At 35.5% G+C, this 20,008-nt stretch overlaps 1 pseudogene; it reads right to left on the bottom strand.

The window, feature by feature from the left end:
* Positions 1-9,246: 9,246 nt before the first annotated feature.
* LOC113324965 lies at positions 9,247-10,122 on the bottom strand (annotated as a pseudogene).
* Between the last annotated feature and the right edge of the window lie 9,886 nt (positions 10,123-20,008).

Raw genomic sequence — 20,008 nt, 5'->3', positions numbered from 1 at the left:
CTTTTATCCCATACTTGGCTCTGCCTTTTTCTATGATTTCGGACATGGATGTTTGTGACACTAGAAGTCTAGAGAGCTAACCTGACATTCAAAATTAAATGTGGGTCCCGCATAAAGTTTAATATGTGTACCCCTTATCCTTAGGACTAAGGATTGTTTAGTATTACATATAAGGATAGTCTAGGAAGAATTCGGCCCTCCACCATCTGTTTGTTCTGGTGATGATCTGAAAGTGGCATGCACGGCGGACATAACATGTCTGGAAAAGGTATTTTCTTCTTACCTCATTTCAAGCAATTTCTCCACTAGTGTGAAGGTCACGGAAATTGTTATTTCCCTTTCTTAAATGGAAGCTTGTCTACTTTTTGTTGTACACCTGACATGAAAGATCAATGGTAGCCAGGCCTGGCATATGAACCAAAGCTTTGCCTAGGACTAGGACCCATAATGCTTATTCATGGCAAGTGGGGTCATCATTATGCTGCCGGAGAACCACCAGGCTTGTTTAAAAGAAAAGACTTAACCTGTGCATGCTGAAATATAATGTATTGTAGACAAAAGTTTGATCAAAACATAACCCAGCGTATTGAGAATAAGAAAATTCCACAAAAATGTCTTCATGGGTTCATATTACACCTATCTTATGATTCTGCCTTACCTGCTTCGCTTCTTCCAGTGTGCAGGAGAGGTCTACTATAAGGATGGGACACTGAGGATATACGCGATCTTGAATGGTAACAATTGCCTTTAATTTTTAACGGTATGTTAAAAATTATACTAGTAAGTTTCGATAACTAATCACTTTGAAACGATCATGTTTATTTCAGGAGTGAAGTATTTTTTGTCCATCCTGATGATTATTTTCTCGATGCTTTACGTGCCACCTACTCACCATGGTTTCTGGTTCTGCACGTAGATTGTTGTTTCGATCATCAGTTCCCTCTACTCTTTCATATGGGACCTATGGCGAGATTGGCAACTTCACGTCAGGTAGAGAATTGTGCCATCCGATTAGATTATCGTTATCATAGTTAGTATTACTAAAGTAGTTATAACTTATGATGATGATGATTATAACTTATTGATGCCAGGATTGGAGAGTCTGCACTTCGCCCTACACATCCTGGTTACTAAAACTCCACAGAAGTGTTATATGATGTGTACTATTATAATCATTGCCATGTGTGTGTATTTCATCTATACAGGTGTTCTACACACTACTGTTCCTTTTTGATCTACTTGGGAGATTCGCTTGGACTTATAGATTGTTTTCCTGGTCAAAGTACTCGCTTGTGGTGTTCGGAGTAGCGGCGTTTGAAGTGATTAGGCGGAGCGTTTGGATGTATTTTAGAGTTGAAAGTAAAGCCATGGATGATGAGCAGGATGTTAGAGTTGCTTGATTGATTTCTGGTTTTCAAAGTTCAGCAGAGGACCATTTGGTTGGATAAATAGATTACCCATCCCACGGATTTGATTGTATAAAAGCATTTCTTTTACTTTTATCTTTATCATCTGCAGAAAATGTTATCTCCGCTTTTCCCCGCTCTTTCAAAGGAGATTCTTTTTCTATCGTCGTTATTTTCTTTCCACCGTGGTCTCGTTTATGTATTCTTCCGGTAATTCTTGCTTGAAAATCCACATCAGAGATTGGTGTTCTAGTTATAGAATTACATTGCACTCCCTTTCCTCTTCCTTTTATTTATATGAGTTTTATTTTTTTAGAGAGTGTTCATAATCTTTATTGCTCATCTTCATCGTCTCCAAAGTTGCTAGATCTAATTCTCCAAGATTTTACAGACTCGTTAACAGGATTTAACACTCCAAGTTGTTTCAAGATCCAAAATGTAATTACAGGAAATCCAATAACTACACCCAAACTAGATTAACCACAATGTTCTAAGTAATAAACAAGGGGAGTTTTTGGGTCCATCGTTTCCATCTAATCCAAGACGTTCGCATCCGCATCTTTATTTTGGGGAAGTGGGGATTTGCGTCTTTTTGGCTCAAGTAGTATATTTTTGGTTAAAAGGTTTTGTTTGTATCTATATAAATCTCTAAAACTACAAAAGTTTTTGTTTTTCCAGGTTTTTAATCGTTCGTAAACGTTGTGATAAGTTCTCAAAGGAATCCCGTGTCATGGCTCATGTAACTAGAGGCAGCGCAAGCAGCAGTGCAGTTGAGGCGAATAACGTACGATGGTGTACATGAATTTTCTCCACAAAGGTGAAGAAAGTGAAGGCTGAAATTTTTAATAAAGGTCTCTCCTCAAATTGGTTCGTATCATTTTATCAAAGTAATGTTAGTTTCAGGAATCTGGTAAAATAATACATCAACAAAAGAAACGATTTAAAATCTCAAATCGCTTCATCTTTAGAGGAGCTTGTTCATTGTGAACGAATGATGTCTTTAACAACAAACATTGTACGTAAACTGAAAAGAGAACTTTATAGGTTGATCGTTATTCCAAAAGAGTTGGAAGATTTGAATGATCCGTTCATCAACAGTTTTTTCAATAATGAGAAGGAATTCTCTGAAGAGGCTTGGAAAAACTTCTTGTTGCATAGTATGTCTTCTTTTTGGCTTAGTTGGAAGAATAACTAGTGATGTGAACAACGATGATTGTGACTACACATAACTATTATTTTCATCTTCTTGTGTTTTAGGTTTTTGGTTTAAATTCTAAAACTATTTTGGAGGATGTTTTGCAGTATTTAATCTTTATGATTTGTTATATTGCAATCGTTTATGGGATATTGTGTTTACTTCTGTGAACTATGTTGTCCCATATTTTGTCAAACGTAAAGTCGCTCATGATCGATATTCGGTTATTAGTTTAAGAACGAATGGACTTTTAACATACACAAAAGTTAAGACTATATTGTCAATCTTTGGCGGAAGATAGGTTAAAATCTTTTGTTTGCAATGATGATGTCTATTAAATGTTGTTATGCATAAAATGATTGAAGATAGAATAAATCCTTGTGTTGTATCCACGGTATTGATCTTCAATGATCCATCTTTTTGTTTTACCGTGAAGGCTCCGTATTATGTCTTGTGTTGAGCACAATACAACTAAGTCAATTATTTTTATTGGATTTGTTGGTCGTTCCACAAGATGCTATATGTTGAGCATTATGAACTAAATTAATCAACTTGTTTGGTTATTTAGTTTGTACTCCATGAGTTTCATCTTGTGTCGAGTACATGAACGGTTAAGTTAATCATGTTCTATGATGAACTTAGTCGGGGTTCCGTAAGTTCTCTTATGTTGAGCACAATCAATTAAATTGATCACCTTTTCTGGTTAGTTTGATTTTGTATTCCAATTTAATTAGTCGTGGTTTTACTTGTGGCTAATTTGATTGAGATTTTTGCATATAAAAATCATTCTCATAGTTTTGATGTCCAATTAAATCCTTTGTTTCCTTTGAAATTAAGGTCGATCGTTGTTGTTCCCTTGGGAATGACATCAAATGGAGGAGAGTTCTTTTGAACTTGTGCTTAATGGTTATATCTTGAAGGGTGTGCGGCTGTGGAATTTTAGAGGGGTTATCTTGTATCTTTAAACTCCTTGATGAATGCTGTTAACTTCAGCTATGAGATTGCATCTAAATAAGTTGATGTGTGTTTCTTTCTTTTGGTCATGAAATGTCTCTTACGGAAATTTCATTATGATCCCGCTCTTTTACCTTTGCCAGTTTTGAAAAGGGGGGGGGGGTCTAACAACACCACCCAATGTTTCGCTTAGAAATCTGTATGGACTAACTCCGAAATACTTTGCTAGAGAATCAACTAGACAAAGAAGACAAGTTGTCGGGATCGTCCGCCTTTATTTTACTTAAGATCGCACTCGCTTTTTGGATCCGCATAGACCTCACCGTCTGCATTTGATGTGATTTTAACTTGGCAACCATTACATGTCCAATTAAATCCAACGTATCATCATGGTTGTGACAACCGTTATCAACTTTATACATTTTATACTCTTTACCTTTAATACCATCGGGCTTATAGAAGACAATCTTAAATGGGCATCCTATCTTCTTGGTATTGCTTCGGTATTTCCTATTCGTCTTCCGTATGTACTTACTATTCTTTCCCTCGTGACTCTTTCGCGTCCCACCTCGCTCACAAATCATTTCAAATCGAGTGTCACTAACATGATTATTTTGAACTACCACGCACATGTTATCTTTTGCCTTGTTCATAAGCCATTCCTTTGCCTCCTTCTTACTTCCAAATGTCTAAACGTGCATAAAACAAAACAAATCTAATAAGCATAACCATTTAACATATAAATTTTGCAAAAAAAAAAAAGTAGTTATGAGTATACCAAATCGTTTGCATAGTATAGGGAAGTGTCGGGCTTCAAATAAAAGTCATCAACAAACTCTTCAACGACCTGCATATGAAAGCAACAAATTATTATACAATAATCAGAGGTTATTAAATAAGTCAAACTTCCAAATACTTTATATTCGGAATCCTATCGGTTACCCAAAACACCCGATTTATGCAAATGAATGTACACAGTTTACTGAGTGAAAAAAATGATATAATCGGAGGTTATTAAATAAGTAAAACTTCCGAATACTTTATATTCGGAATCCTATGATATAATCGGAAGCTAAAATATATAGTAAACCAGCCGAATATAAATAACCGGGAGATAACTTTAATCGATAAACATCCGATTTTCAAGTTTTCGGAAATTTTATTTTGAGGCCACTGTTTTATTCGGCAGTCAAATAATGTTAAACTATTACCGATTGTAAAGGATAAGAATACTGAGTTTTGAAATTTTCTGAGGAATTCGTTTTTGGGGCCATTCGGGGGTAAATAACTCTACATAACTACCGAATGTAGATATTTTTGGAAAACCAGTTTGGGGTTTTTCTTATATTCGGCAGTAAACTAGTATCTTGGAACTACCGAATATACATATTTGGTACTCAGTGTGTTATATTCGTAAGTTTAATCTAGAAATTATCTACCGAATCTGGGTAGTTCAATGCATGCAATAATCGGTTTTTCTTGTTTACAAAAGCACACAAACGCATGCAAATCGAGTATTTGAGTTTCTTAACACAATACCTGTGTTTTACATGCATCGTTAGCTTCAATATCATGCGATTCTCCATTTTCTTCCATGAAAGGGTCGTCTATGTTTTCCTCTCCAAAAAAGTTTGGATCGTTCAACATATACCCCAAATCGTCTTCTCTAAACGGTCGTGAACCCTCAACATTTTGTTCTTCGTCATGATTCTCACCTTCTTCTTCATATCCATCCATTTTTGTAGTGATAAAATGGGTTTTCTATTTTTTTCCTTCACCTACTTCTCTATAACTCTAACAACTCAAAAATGAAAAAAAATGGAAAAAATGAAACACAAATCATTCTAATACTGCACCGACTACAATCGGAAGTATGGGAAATATTTTGGCTTCCGATTGCATTCGGAGGTTAACAATGTTATAATATCCTCCGAATATATAAGGTAATTTCGCCATTACGAATTACGCGAGATAAGGGCTGGCTACATTTTCCCTTTGGGTGACCTTTTTTGTTTTATTGTTGGCCCCTAAATCCTTTTGAGTGGCCCCTAAAAACGCCAGGTTTTTAAATACTCTTGCCTTCTATATCTATGTTAAGAATATTTGTTTCCAAGATAAAATGCAAAGTGTTGTAACTGTATATTTAAAACAAATTAATTTCATATTCATTAGTATTTTTTTTTACAAATTGCTTTTAATTAATAATCATAAAGTTTTTCATAAGAAATCTGTTATTGCTATTAATTTCTAAAAGTTTTATTTGTATACCCCAACTTAATGGTGTTAATTATATGATATTAATACAAACTTTGGATTTTAGAATTATTTATCGGAATCACTGTACCAAAATTAAGATCTTATCGCAGTATAGTCTGTCACAGTTTATTTTTCAGTCAGTGATATAAACTAATTATTTTTGGAATTTCTTTTATCATTATTTTCGCAACATTTACACGAACTAACAATTTTTTTATTTAAGTAAGGAAGTTTCTCTTGGGTTTCTTTCAGATGATGAGAAGATCTTAAGGCCCGCTGATATCTTTGTTTTTAACTGGGAAAATGGTCAAGATGTGTGTATGGATGTTACAGGCGTCTCCCCCTCACAGGTGAAGGTACTCGCTCTTTCGTTCCTGGAAAAGCTATCTCTAGTGTTGTTTCACGTAAACGCACTAAATACTTGGACAAATGTGTTGCACATGGTTATGGTCTGAGAGTTTTTGCTTTTTCCACTCTAGGGGAACTTGGTGAGGACACTATATGTTTATTCAAGCGTTTGAAGAATTGTTTAGTTAGCAACGATGCTAGTAGTGGTTTGGTAGTTTTATTTTTCATAGGCTAGGTATTGCTATTCAAAAAGGGGTTGGTGCCCATCTTGTTGCTAGGATGCCAAACTAACCTTATTTTTATTGTATTATTATTTCAGAAAAATAATAATATTATGTGATTCATGATCAAAACAAATATATTTTCTTTTCTTTTTAATTTCTTAATATTAGAAATGTGATCAAGACCAAGTCAACAAGTCATGACTTTACAGGAAATTTGACTTGGACAAATACTAACCTTATCTCTTGATTTTGTCGACAAAACCGAAACCGAAAAAGCTGCTTCTTCCGAAGACTGTGAAAATGACAGGATTACTACGTGGGCTACTACATACTACATGTGTTAACATACGTATTGATACTGTTAAGTAATATGATACTAGATATGTTATGTATTGATACTAATTAGATCTAGAAGGATGTCTTAAGCATTTAGAAAACACACTTTATAGTGTCCACAAAGTTTTCGGACCAACGAGTAAATAATCTGGTCCGAAAACATTTGGACTAGCGAGTATATTGGTTTCACGGATGGACTATCCATTCGCCAGATCATGAAAAACTGGATTAACTAATAATTCCTAGATGTGTTTGTGGTAGTTTAGTGGGTTAACGGGTCCAAACTGACAGTGGGGCCAGTTCGATTAGCTGGGCTCCGGTAGGACTTGAGCCCAGCCTTTAGAGCAGTAGAGCCTATAACTTAGTGACGTGGGATTGCAGCATATAATTTTTGAAAATAAACTAGAGCAAGGGACTGTAAAACAAATATAATATACTTAAAAAATAAATTTGATAAAAGGAGTACAAAATAAATATAGTATGAAAGGTGGGAGTGAAACTTGAGCCGCCAAAACTAGTCTACAGTGCTCCAATAAAATAAAACTCGCTTATTAAATGATGGTTTTGGGATGATATCTACACAGGATTTTAGGTCCTTATTTAAAGGCCCATCCAATCATTAGAAATCATGACGTCTTGAAAGAGAAAGAAGAGACTGAGAGGCGACGAAATTACCATTCACTCCGTCTCTTTCTTCCTAATTTTTTTTACTATACGAGTATTCCGGTTGAATTCTGCTTACTCCGGTTGACTAACTTGACTTCTGCTTTTTTTTTTTTTGTTTTTTTTTTTGACTTCTGCTTACTCCGGTGAATTGTCACCGGATAAACTATTATCTTTGATGTAAAAATTCTACAAATATTTTGAGATTGGGGTCTCTACCTAAACATGACGGTGGGGTTTCACTACCAGACTACCTTCAGTGTTTCCAGAAAAAAAAACTGGTCATTTAAGAGACATCGTGCGATTTTTCTGCTTCAAAAAAAAAATTGTTGCGATTTTTGCCACATCTGACATGCTAAAAATGTTGCAAACGCCCTGCAATTTCACTAGAATTAATAAATGACATTCTGTTTCCCCGACAAAGCTGTGCACTTCCCCACCAATTGTGCTACAGAAATTTAATAGCAAGTATTTACTGAGAAGCTCAAAAATAAAAAGAATTTCATTGAATTCAACTCAAAATATGTTCTACTGATCCTTGTAAAGGTAACATCACATTGAACGAAATTCAGTTCTTCCTTATTCAACAAAAACTGAACAAAATAAATTTAACCTCATTTTGAAACCAGAAGCAACAATTTAAAATGCCACAATTCACCAAATTAAAAAGCTGAAACACTTGGACAAAAACACTGCAAAAGTGTTGGATTGTGGTTGAAATGCTGCTACTAAGATCGGGACTGGAGCAGGAGACACAAGAGCTACCAATGCAAACCTAAGATGGCGTCTTTGGAGATTCGAGCTGCAAACTGAAAATGTGCTGAGCTACAAATCTTTGGTTTTCTAGTTGAACTTGCGTCATTCTGGTGGATGAGATGTCTGGCATTGGAGAACCAAGCCAATAACCACAAAAAGAAGCCTGTTTGAAACACGAATTTATGGTCAATTTAATAAAGATAAGAAGCCTGTTTTCTAGTTAATGACTACATGATATAACAAATGAATCTTGTTATACTACCTATCAACATGAAACCTTGAGAGTTATTTATTACCAGTTGGGATATCCCCAAAGAGATAATTGTAAGATACAATGCTATATACAGAGAAAAGACTTAAGTTTCTATTAGTATCTCAAAAGGGCTTGGTCGTCCTATATTGTGCAAACAACAATGAATTTGTAGGGAGAGTAAACTTACAACACACTAAGACTCCGACAAATATTAACAACACACCATCTAATTATTGTATTCCACGTTCCTGAATTTTTTTGCACACAAAAAGTTGAGTCACACCGTGAAGGGAGGGAGGGAGGGAAGGAGAGAACTCACAGTGTATACAAATTCTGAAGCTGGCCAAGTTCTTGAGGGATTAGACCAGTGAGCCGATTATGTGAAAGGTCTCTAGAATTGAACAAATAGTATGTAAATTTGTAATCATGAAATAACAAGTAAACGATAATGACCAAAATTCAAAAGCGGAAGATTCTCACATCTCTAGGACACTCCTAAGATTGCCAAACTTTGACGGATCTCTTCAGCTAAATGGTTCTTGCTTATCACGAAAAACAAATGTGTTAAGAGGAACGATAAAGGGAGTAACAGAAAAGTAGGTTTAAAGAAACATAAGCTTTGATTAAGAAAACAAACCGTTAAGGAGATACTCCAAGTCACCAATCAAAACCAGATATTGTCATGTTCGAAAGGTCCCTGGAGAAACACACATGCCATAAAACTGAAGTTTAGAAACCACGTGTTCCAGAAATTTTTCTAGAAATCGTCAGCCTACACAGTTGTTCTTATCGAGCAACTTCTAGATAGAGAAGCAGTTCCACATAATAATTGATCAAAGAAGATGATACTCAGAATCATGTAGTACCCTCGGGCCTCTTAAAACAGCTATGCAACCAGGATAAGGCATATGCGTACAGGCTGTGCGAGGAGTTGGAGATCATGCAGGCAGCTCTCTGGACCTTGTAAAGATCACCTCATGGTACAACAGTAGGCGGATGGCAGTTGATACCACACTTGGAAGCAGCTGGCCACCAATCAACAAAATGGATGGTTCTCTTAGTCTTGATGGTGGCAACAACTTCATTAACGTCCTCGGGCACAACATCACCAATGTACATCAGACAACAAGCCATGTATTTTCTACGGCATGGATCACACTTAGCCATCATATATGAAGGTTCAAAAGCACTGTTAGCGGTTTCAGCAACTGAAAGCTGCTCATGGTAGGCCTTCTCAGCAGAGGTGATTGGAGCATAGGATGAAGGGATGAAGTGGGTTCTAGGATATGGGACCAAATTAGTATGGAACTCAGTCATGTCAACATTCAAGGCACCATCAAAAAGTTCAATGAGGCTGTAAGTGATGGTGAGCACATGCAGATATCATAGATAGCCTCATTGTATGAGGAGCACAACAAAATCAGAGTGCTCAATGAGAGAGTGGGTTGGAAGGACGCTGTTGTAACTATGGCTCAACAACGGAGGTGTAGACCAGGGGTGATGGGTACACGGTGAAACCAAGCTTTGGCTTCTTTCCATAGTCAACTGAGAGACATCCCAAAAGAAGTGACCCCAATCCAGAACCAGTACCTCCAAGGCTCCACCAACTGCATCAAAGATTAGGAAACCTTGAAAGACCAATCCAGTTGTGAGTTTTGATGAACGCTTTAAAGAAATGCCATATAGCTATACTTAATCCCCTAACTTCATAGCAGAAACATGTGCATCCATCAGAGAACATCAATACACATGATACTTATTTGAAGTCTCTACTTGAGGAAATAAATGCCCTGTAGCTATACCAAAAATTTACAGAACCCGACCCCTAGAAATTATTTAACTGAAAGTGGGCAGTACCAATTTTAATATCAAATTGTAACGAAAGCAAAAACTCTCAATCAAAATGAACAAATAAAATTCCTCCCAAAGAATCAGATAAAAACCCAAACACTAGAAAATCAAAATCTTTAATACTGCAATTGTAGTTGTCTTTCTTCAGTTCTTTTTAGTTGTGCATTAAATCTAAGCAATTAGGAATTGGTAAAGCTTCCATATAGATTAGACATATACTATTAAACCAAAACATACAAGTTGGATGGAGAGAAGGTATAGCTTTCTAATACGAATTCCAACCTTGGCATTTACTCATTTCGAATCAGCATTTGATTAATTAGCATTCGTCAAAACTCACCTTACAACTATCCCTAGAACTCTTGTAAAGCCAAGGAATTAAAGTTTACAAGTATGCAACGATTACCTTCAGCCATGAAGTCGAAACCCTAGCATTACATCTCGCTGTTTCCTTGAGAAATTCCTGCAGAGGATTTGAGATAGATTCGTAATTACTTACTTAGATAAACCTGAAAATCGATAAAGAAAAAAACTGATTCATTTATATCCAATCAAGATTTGTACCATTCAAGCGAGAGATGGATCTGATTAACTTCCTTTTACATTAAAACCAAAGCAAATAACTGGCGAAAATCCACTGAAACCCTAAGGAAACCCAGCATCTATCCAATCTGAGAAGAAGTATTGTTCTCAAAAACTAATAACTTAAAAAGGACTGAATAAATAATTAATGCATAAGTAAATGGGTCTTTGTGCAAATACCGCATGAGTTACGCTCCCTTTTCACGGTACAAAGTCTTAAATTCGAAACAGTATAGGGACTAATCTGTAATATTTTAGAATTGTTTTTATAAAAAGGAAAAGAGCCATCGGTTTCCACCACATTTATTACTGTTGTTGTCAGCAAAAGAAAGGGACAGCGAGTGACGCAAAAGCGAGTCCAGGTTTTTCTCTGCTCTTTCTTCATCTTTGACATGCTTTTTCGTCTTTTATTCAAGATTTCTGATTAGTTTAATCTCAGATTTCTTTTTTGTTTTCGTGGAAAATGGTGATGTAGGGTACGTAATGGAAATGGATTGGAAGCTCACATTATTTCATGTCTTCTTGTCCTACAATGGTTATGCGTTAATGGTATATACTCGAACTTGTTGACTGTTTTCGGATTCATTTTTTTGATTTTTAACTTGTTTTAGATCTGATTACATCACTGGTTGTTTTTAGATCTGGTAATATTACAATAGAATAATTGATAAATGTCGATGCTAAAACAGAATTAGTTGATTCTATTTTTTTGAATTTATGTTTTTCATGTTCAAAATTCACTGTTCTGGATCTAGGTGTTGATGTTGGGATGTTGGTGTCTCGTTCGTGCTTGGATGAATCATGTGAAGGTCACGTTTCAAGAGGAGAGTGTATTAGGGGCAAGCCCCCACCCCTGGCGGATCCTTTGGGCCTGTGTCTTACTTTTAGTGTGTTTCACGGAGGGGTGTTGCAGTCCACCATCCTTGCACCATATGCCCCTATTATATTGGTTTGATGATCTAATTTCCTTCCAGTTTTTTTATACTACTTAAAACAAACCAATTAAAATTCACAAAAATAAATAATTAATAATTAACTGAAAACAAGATAATTAATTGATAACTCTATTTTATAATATACCCATCGACCAAACAACAACAGCCACATATAACATCAAGGCTGCTGATGTGGTGCCAGATTACTTGTCAGCTGCCTTATATGTATTTCAGCATCCTCCACAATAGTCTAGCACCCACACCATTGTACCGAGACCTAACTCAATTCACAAAATAATTTGTTAACCATTAAAAAGAAAAGAAAAATGGCTACACCTAGCAACGGTTGGGACGAAACCACCCGGACCTTAAAGTTTATCTTTAATTTAATCTTTTTGATTATTAACGGTTTATTCGTTCTGAAATATACCAGGACAATTATTATTTGACTGTAAAACCACTACTCAAAGAGTAGAATCAGACATTATGAATAACTTATACTAACTGCGTTGACCAGTTCAGTCTACTATTGATTCAAAATTAAATTTTTGGCATTTATTTTTGGGGCACGTTCCGGACGACGAACTAAAACACCTTGAAATGGGACTACTGGTAGGTTGTATGAGACTAAGTGTTTTGTAAGGACAATGCGAAAGCCATGGGACGGGAAAAAGGAAAATAACCCATCCATGGCTGCACATAAAACACCCCTGCTAATTTGCCGTGAGAAAGGGACGCCATCTTTTATCCCATACTTGGCTCTGCCTTTTTCTATGATTTCGGACATGGATGTTTGTGACACTAGAAGTCTAGAGAGCTAACCTGACATTCAAAATGAAATGTGGGTCCCGCATAAAGTTTAATATGTGTACCCCTTATCCTTAGGACTAAGGATTGTTTAGTATTACATATAAGGATAGTCTAGGAAGAATTCGGCCCTCCACCATCTGTTTGTTCTGGTGATGATCTGAAAGTGGCATGCACGGCGGACATAACATGTCTGGAAAAGGTATTTTCTTCTTACCTCATTTCAAGCAATTTCTCCACTAGTGTGAAGGTCACGGAAATTGTTATTTCCCTTTCTTAAATGGAAGCTTGTCTACTTTTTGTTGTACACCTGACATGAAAGATCAATGGTAGCCAGGCCTGGCATATGAACCAAAGCTTTTCCTAGGACTAGGACCCATAATGCTTATTCATGGCAAGTGGGGTCATCATTATGCTGCCGGAGAACCACCAGGCTTGTTTAAAAGAAAAGACTTAACCTGTGCATGCTGAAATATAATGTATTGTAGACAAAAGTTTGATCAAAACATAACCCAGCGTATTGAGAATAAGAAAATTCCACAAAAATGTCTTCATGGGTTCATATTACACCTATCTTATGATTCTGCCTTACCTGCTTCGCTTCTTCCAGTGTGCAGGAGAGGTCTACTATAAGGATGGGACACTGAGGATATACGCGATCTTGAATGGTAACAATTGCCTTTAATTTTTAACGGTATGTTAAAAATTATACTAGTAAGTTTCGATAACTAATCACTTTGAAACGATCATGTTTATTTCATGAGTGAAGTATTTTTTGTCCATCCTGATGATTATTTGCTCGGTGCTTTACGTGCCACCTACTCACCATGGTTTCTGGTTCTGCACGTGGATTGTTGTTTCGATCATCAGTTCCCTCTACTCTTTCATATGGGACCTATGGCGAGATTGGCAACTTCACGTCAGGTAGAGAATTGTGCAATCCGATTAGATTATCGTTATCATAGTTAGTATTAATAAAGTAGTTATAACTTATGATGATGATGATTATAACTTATTGATGCCAGGATTGGAGAGTCTGCACTTCGCCCTACACATCCTGGTTACTAAAACTCCACAGAAGTGTTATATGATGTGTACTATTATAATCATTGCCATGTGTGTGTATTTCATCTATACAGGTGTTCTACACACTACTGTTCCTTTTTGATCTACTTGGGAGATTCGCTTGGACTTATAGATTGTTTTCCTGGTCAAAGTACCCGCTTGTGGTGTTCGGAGTAGCGGCGTTTGAAGTGATTAGGCGGAGCGTTTGGATGTATTTTAGAGTTGAAAGTAAAGCCATGGATGATGAGCAGGATGTTAGAGTTGCTTGATTGATTTCTGGTTTTCAAAGTTCAGCAGAGGACCATTTGGTTGGATAAATAGATTACCCATCCCACGGATTTGATTGTATAAAAGCATTTCTTTTACTTTTATCTTTATCATCTGCAGAAAATGTTATCTCCGCTTTTCCCCGCTCTTTCAAAGGAGATTCTTTTTCTATCGTCGTTATTTTCTTTCCACCGTGGTCTCGTTTATGTATTCTTCCGGTAATTCTTGCTTGAAAATCCACATCAGAGATTGGTGTTCTAGTTATAGAATTACATTGCACTCCCTTTCCTCTTCCTTTTATTTATATGAGTTTTATTTTTTTAGAGAGTGTTCATAATCTTTATTGCTCATCTTCATCGTCTCCAAAGTTGCTAGATCTAATTCTCCAAGATTTTACAGACTCGTTAACAGGATTTAACACTCCAAGTTGTTTCAAGATCCAGAATGTAATTACAGGAAATCCAATAACTACACCCAAACTAGATTAACCACAATGTTCTAAGTAATAAACAAGGGGAGTTTTTGGGTCCATCGTTTCCATCTAATCCTAGACGTTCGCATCCGCATCTTTATTTTGGGGAAGTGGGGATTTGCGTCTTTTTGGCTCAAGTAGTATATTTTTGGTTAAAAGGTTTTGTTTGTATCTATATAAATCTCTAAAACTACAAAAGTTTTTGTTTTTCCAGGTTTTTAATCGTTCGTAAACGTTGTGATAAGTTCTCAAAGGAATCCCGTGTCATGGCTCATGTAACTAGAGGCAGCGCAAGCAGCAGTGCAGTTGAGGCGAATAACGTACGATGGTGTACATGAATTTTATCCACAAAGGTGAAGAAAGTGAAGGCTGAAATTTTTAATAAAGGTCTCTCCTCAAATTGGTTCGTATCATTTTATCAAAGTATTGTTAGTTTCAGGAATCTGGTAAAATAATACATCAACAAAAGAAACGATTTAAAATCTCAAATCGCTTCGTCTTTAGAGGAGCTTGTTCATTGTGAACGAATGATGTCTTTAACAACAAACATTGTACGTAAACTGAAAAGAGAACTTTATAGGTTGATTGTTATTCCAAAAGAGTTGGAAGATTTGAATGATCCGTTCATCAACAGTTTTTTCAATAATGAGAAGGAATTCTCTGAAGAGGCTTGGAAAAACTTCTTGTTGCATAGTATGTCTTCTTTTTGGCTTAGTTGGAAGAATAACTAGTGATGTGAATAACGATGATTGTGACTACACATAGCTATTATTTTCATCTTCTTGTGTTTTAGGTTTTTGGTTTAAATTCTAAAACTATTTTGGAGGATGTTTTGCAGTATTTAATCTTTATGATTTGTTATATTGCAATCGTTTATGGGATATTGTGTTTACTTCTGTGAACTATGTTGTCCCATATTTTGTCAAACGTAAAGTCGCTCATGATCGATATTCGGTTATTAGTTTAAGAACGAATGGACTTTTAACATATACAAAAGTTAAGACTATATTGTCAATCTTTGGCGGAAGATAGGTTAAAATCTTTTGTTTGCAATGATGATGTCTATTAAATGTTGTTATGCATAAAATGATTGAAGATAGAATAAATCCTTGTGTTGTATCCACGGTATTGATCTTCAATGATCCATCTTTTTGTTTTACCGTGAAGGCTCCGTATTATGTCTTGTGTTGAGCACAATACAACTAAGTCAATTATTTTTATTGGCTTTGTTGGTCGTTCCACAAGATGCTATATGTTGAGCATTATGAACTAAATTAATCAACTTGTTTGGTTATTTAGTTTGTACTCCATGAGTTTCATCTTGTGTCGAGTACATGAACGGTTAAGTTAATCATGTTCTATGATGAACTTAGTCGGGGTTCCGTAAGTTCTCTTATGTTGAGCCCAATCAATTAAATTGATCACCTTTTCTGGTTAGTTTGATTTTGTATTCCAATTTAATTAGTCGTGGTTTTACTTGTGGCTAATTTGATTGAGATTTTTGCATATAAAAATCATTCTCATAGTTTTGATGTCCAATTAAATCGTTTGTTTCCTTTGAAATTAAGGTCGATCGTTGTTGTTCCCTTGGTAATGACATCAAATGGGGGAGAGTTCTTTTGAACTTGTGCTTAATGGTCATATCTTGAAGGGTGTGCGGCTGTGGAATTTTAGAGGGGTTATCTTGTATCTTTAAACTCCTTGATGAATGCTGTTAACTTCAGCTATGAGATTGCATCTAAATAAGTTGATGTGTGTTTCTTTCTTTTGGTCATGAAATGTCTCTTACGGAAATTTCATTATGATTCCGCTCTTTTACCTTTGCCAATTTTGAAAAGGGGGGGGGGGTCTAAAAACACCACCCAATGTTTCGCTTAGCAATCTGTATGGACTAACTCCGAAATACTTTGCTAGAGAATCAACTAGACAAAGAAGACAAGTTGTCGGGATCGTCCGCCTTTATTTTACTTAAGATCGCACTCGCTTTTTGGATCCGCATAGACCTCACCGTCTGCATTTGATGTGGTTTTAACTTGGCAACCATTACATGTCCAATTAAATCCGAAGGATCATCATGGTTGTGACAACCGTTATCAACTTTATACATTTTATACTCTTTACCTTTAATACCATCGGGCTTATAGAAGACAATCTTAAATGGGCATCCTATCTTCTTGGTATTGCTTCGGTATTTCCTATTCGTCTTCCGTATGTACTTACTATTATTTCCCTCGTGACTCTTTCGCGTCCCACCTCGCTCACAAATCATTTCAAATCAAGTGTCACTAACATGATTATTTTGAACTACCACGCACATGTTATCTTTTTCCTTGTTCATAAGCCATTCTTTTGCCTCCTTCTTACTTCCAAATGTCTAAACGTGCATAAAACAAAACAAATCTAATAAGCATAACCATTTAACATATAAATTTTGCAAAAAGAAAAAGTAGTTATGAGTATACCAAATCGTTTGCATAGTATAGGGAAGTGTCGGGCCTCAAATAAAAGTCATCAACAAACTCTTCAACGACCTGCATATGAAAGCAACAAATTATTATACAATAATCGGAGGTTATTAAATAAGTCAAACTTCCAAATACTTTATATTCGGAATCCTATCGGTTACCCAAAACACCCGATTTATGCAAATGAATGTACACAGTTTACTTAGTGAAAAAAATGATATAATCGGAGGTTATTAAATAAGTAAAACTTCCGAATACTTTATATTCGGAATCCTATGATATAATCGAAAGCTAAAATATATAGTAAACCAGCCGAATATAAATAACTGGGAGATAACTTTAATCGATAAACATCCGATTTTCAAGTTTTCGGAAATTTTATTTTGAGGCCACTGTTATATTCGGCAGTCAAATAATGTTAAACTATTACCGATTGTAAAGGATAAGAATACTGAGTTTTGAAATTTTCTGAGGAATTCGTTTTTGGGGCCATTCGGGGGTAAATAACTCTACATAACTACCGAATGTAGATATTTTTGGAAAACCAGTTTGGGGTTTTTCTCATATTCGGCAGTAAACTAGTATCTTGGAACTACCGAATATACATATTTGGTACTCAGTGTGTTATATTCGTAAGTTTAATCTAGAAATTATCTACCGAATCTGGGTAGTTCAATGCATGCAATAATCGGTTTTTCTTGTTTACAAAAGCACACAAACGCATGCAAATCGAGTATTTGAGTTTCTTAACACAATACCTGTGTTTTACATGCATCGTTAGTTTCAATATCATGCGATTCTCCATTTTCTTCCATGAAAGGGTCGTCTATGTTTTCCTCTCCACAAAAGTTTGGATCATTCAACATATACCCCAAATCGTCTTCTCTAAACGGTCGCGAACCCTCAACATTTTGTTCTTCATCATGATTCTCACCTTCTTCTTCATATCCATCCATTTTTGTAGTGATAAAATGGGTTTTCTCTTTTTTTCCTTCACCTTCTTCTCTATAACTCTAACAACTCAAAAATGAAAAAAAATGGAAAAAATGAAACACAAATCATTCTAATACTGCACCGACTACAATCGGAAGTATGGGAAATATTTTGGCTTCCGATTGCATTCGGAGGTTAACAATGTTATCATATCCTCCGAATATATAAGGGTAATTTCGCCATTACGAATTACGCGAGATAAGGGCTGGCTACATTTTCCCTTTGGGTGACCTTTTTTGTTTTATTGTTGGACCTAAATCCTTTTGAGTGGCCCCTAAAAACGCCAGGTTTTTAAATACTGTTGCCTTCTATATCTATGTTAAGAATATTTGTTTCCAAGATAAAAGGGAAAGTGTTGTAACTGTATATTTAAAACAAATTAATTTCATATTTATTAGTATTTTCTTTTACAAATTGCTTTTAATTAATAATCATAAAGTTTTTCATAAGAAATCTGTTATTGCTATTAATTTCTAAACGTTTTATTTGTATACCCCAACTTAATGGTGTTAATTATATGATATTAATACAAACTTTGGATTTTAGAATTATTTATCGGAATCACTGTACCAAAATTAAGATCTTATCGCAGTATAGCCTGTCACAGTTTATTTTTCAGTCAGTGATATAAACTAATTATTTTTGGAATTTCTTTTATCATTACTTTCGCAACATTTACACGAACTAACAATTTTTTTATTTAAGTAAGGAAGTTTCTCTTGGGTTTCTTTCAGATGATGAGAAGAGCTTAAGGCCCGCTGATATCTTTGTTTTTAACTGGGAAAATGGTCAAGATGTGTGTATGGATGTTACAGGCGTCTCCCCCTCACAGGTGAAGGTACTCGCTCTTTCGTTCCTGGAAAAGCTATCTCTAGTGTTGTTTCACGTAAACGCACTAAATACTTGGACAAATGTGTTGCACATGGTTATGGTCTGAGCGTTTTTGCTTTTTCCACTCTAGGGGAACTTGGTGAGGACACTATATGTTTATTCAAGCGTTTGAAGAATTGTTTAGTTAGCAACGATGCTAGTAGTGGTTTGGTAGTTTTATTTTTCATAGGCTAGGTATTGCTATTCAAAAATGGGTTGGTGCCCATCTTGTTGCTAGGATGCCAAACTAACCTTATTTTTATTGTATTATTATTTCAGAAAAATAATAATATTATGTGATATCATGATCAAAACAAATATATTTTCTTTTCTTTTTAATTTCTTAATATTAGAAATGTGATCAAGACCAAGTCAACAAGTCATGACTTTGTAGGAAATTTGACTTGGACAAATACTAACCTTATCTCTTGATTTTGTCGACAAAACCGAAACCGAAAAATCTGCTTCTTCTGAGGACTGTGAAAATGACAGGATTACTACGTGTGTTACTACATACTACATGTGTTAACATACGTATTGATACTGTTAAGTAATATGATACTAGATATGTTATGTATTGATACTAATTAGAACTAGAAGGATGTCTTAAGCATTTAGAAAACACACTTTATAGTGTCCACAAAGTTTTCGGACCAACGAGTAAATAATTTGGTCCGAAAACATTTGACTAGCGAGTAAATTGGTTTCACGGATGGACTAGCCATTCACCAGATCATGAAAAACTGGATTAACTAATAATTCCTAGATGTGTTTGTGGTAGTTTAGTGGGTTAACGGGTCGAAACTGACAGTGGGGCCAGTTCGATTAGCTGGGCTCAGGTAGGAATTGAGCCCAGCCTTTAGAGCAGTAGAGCCTATAACTTAGTGACGTGGGATTGCAGCATATAATTTTTGAAAATAAACTAGAGCAAGGGACTGTAAAACAAATATAATATACTTAAAAAATAAATTTGATAAAAGTAGTACAAAATAAATATAGTATGAAAGGTGGGAGTGAAACTTGAGCCGCCAAAACTAGTCTACAGTGCTCCAATAAAATAAAACTCGCTTATTAAATGATGGTTTTGGGATGATATCTACACAGGATTTTAGGTCCTTATTTAAAGGCCCATCCAATCATTAGAAATCATGACGTCTTGAATGAGAAAGAAGAGAATGAGAGGCGACGAAATTACCATTTACTCCGTCTCTTTCTTCCTAATTGTTTTTTACTATACGAGTATTCCGGTTGAATTCTGCTTACTCCGGTTGACTAACTTGACTTCTGCTTTTTTTTTTTTTTTTTTTTTT

Source organism: Papaver somniferum, chromosome 11 (assembly GCF_003573695.1).
Source record: "Papaver somniferum cultivar HN1 chromosome 11, ASM357369v1, whole genome shotgun sequence".
NCBI lineage: Eukaryota > Viridiplantae > Streptophyta > Magnoliopsida > Ranunculales > Papaveraceae > Papaver > Papaver somniferum.
The sequence above is the reverse complement of the archived record's forward strand: the minus strand, read 5'-3'. Positions and strand labels throughout refer to the sequence as shown.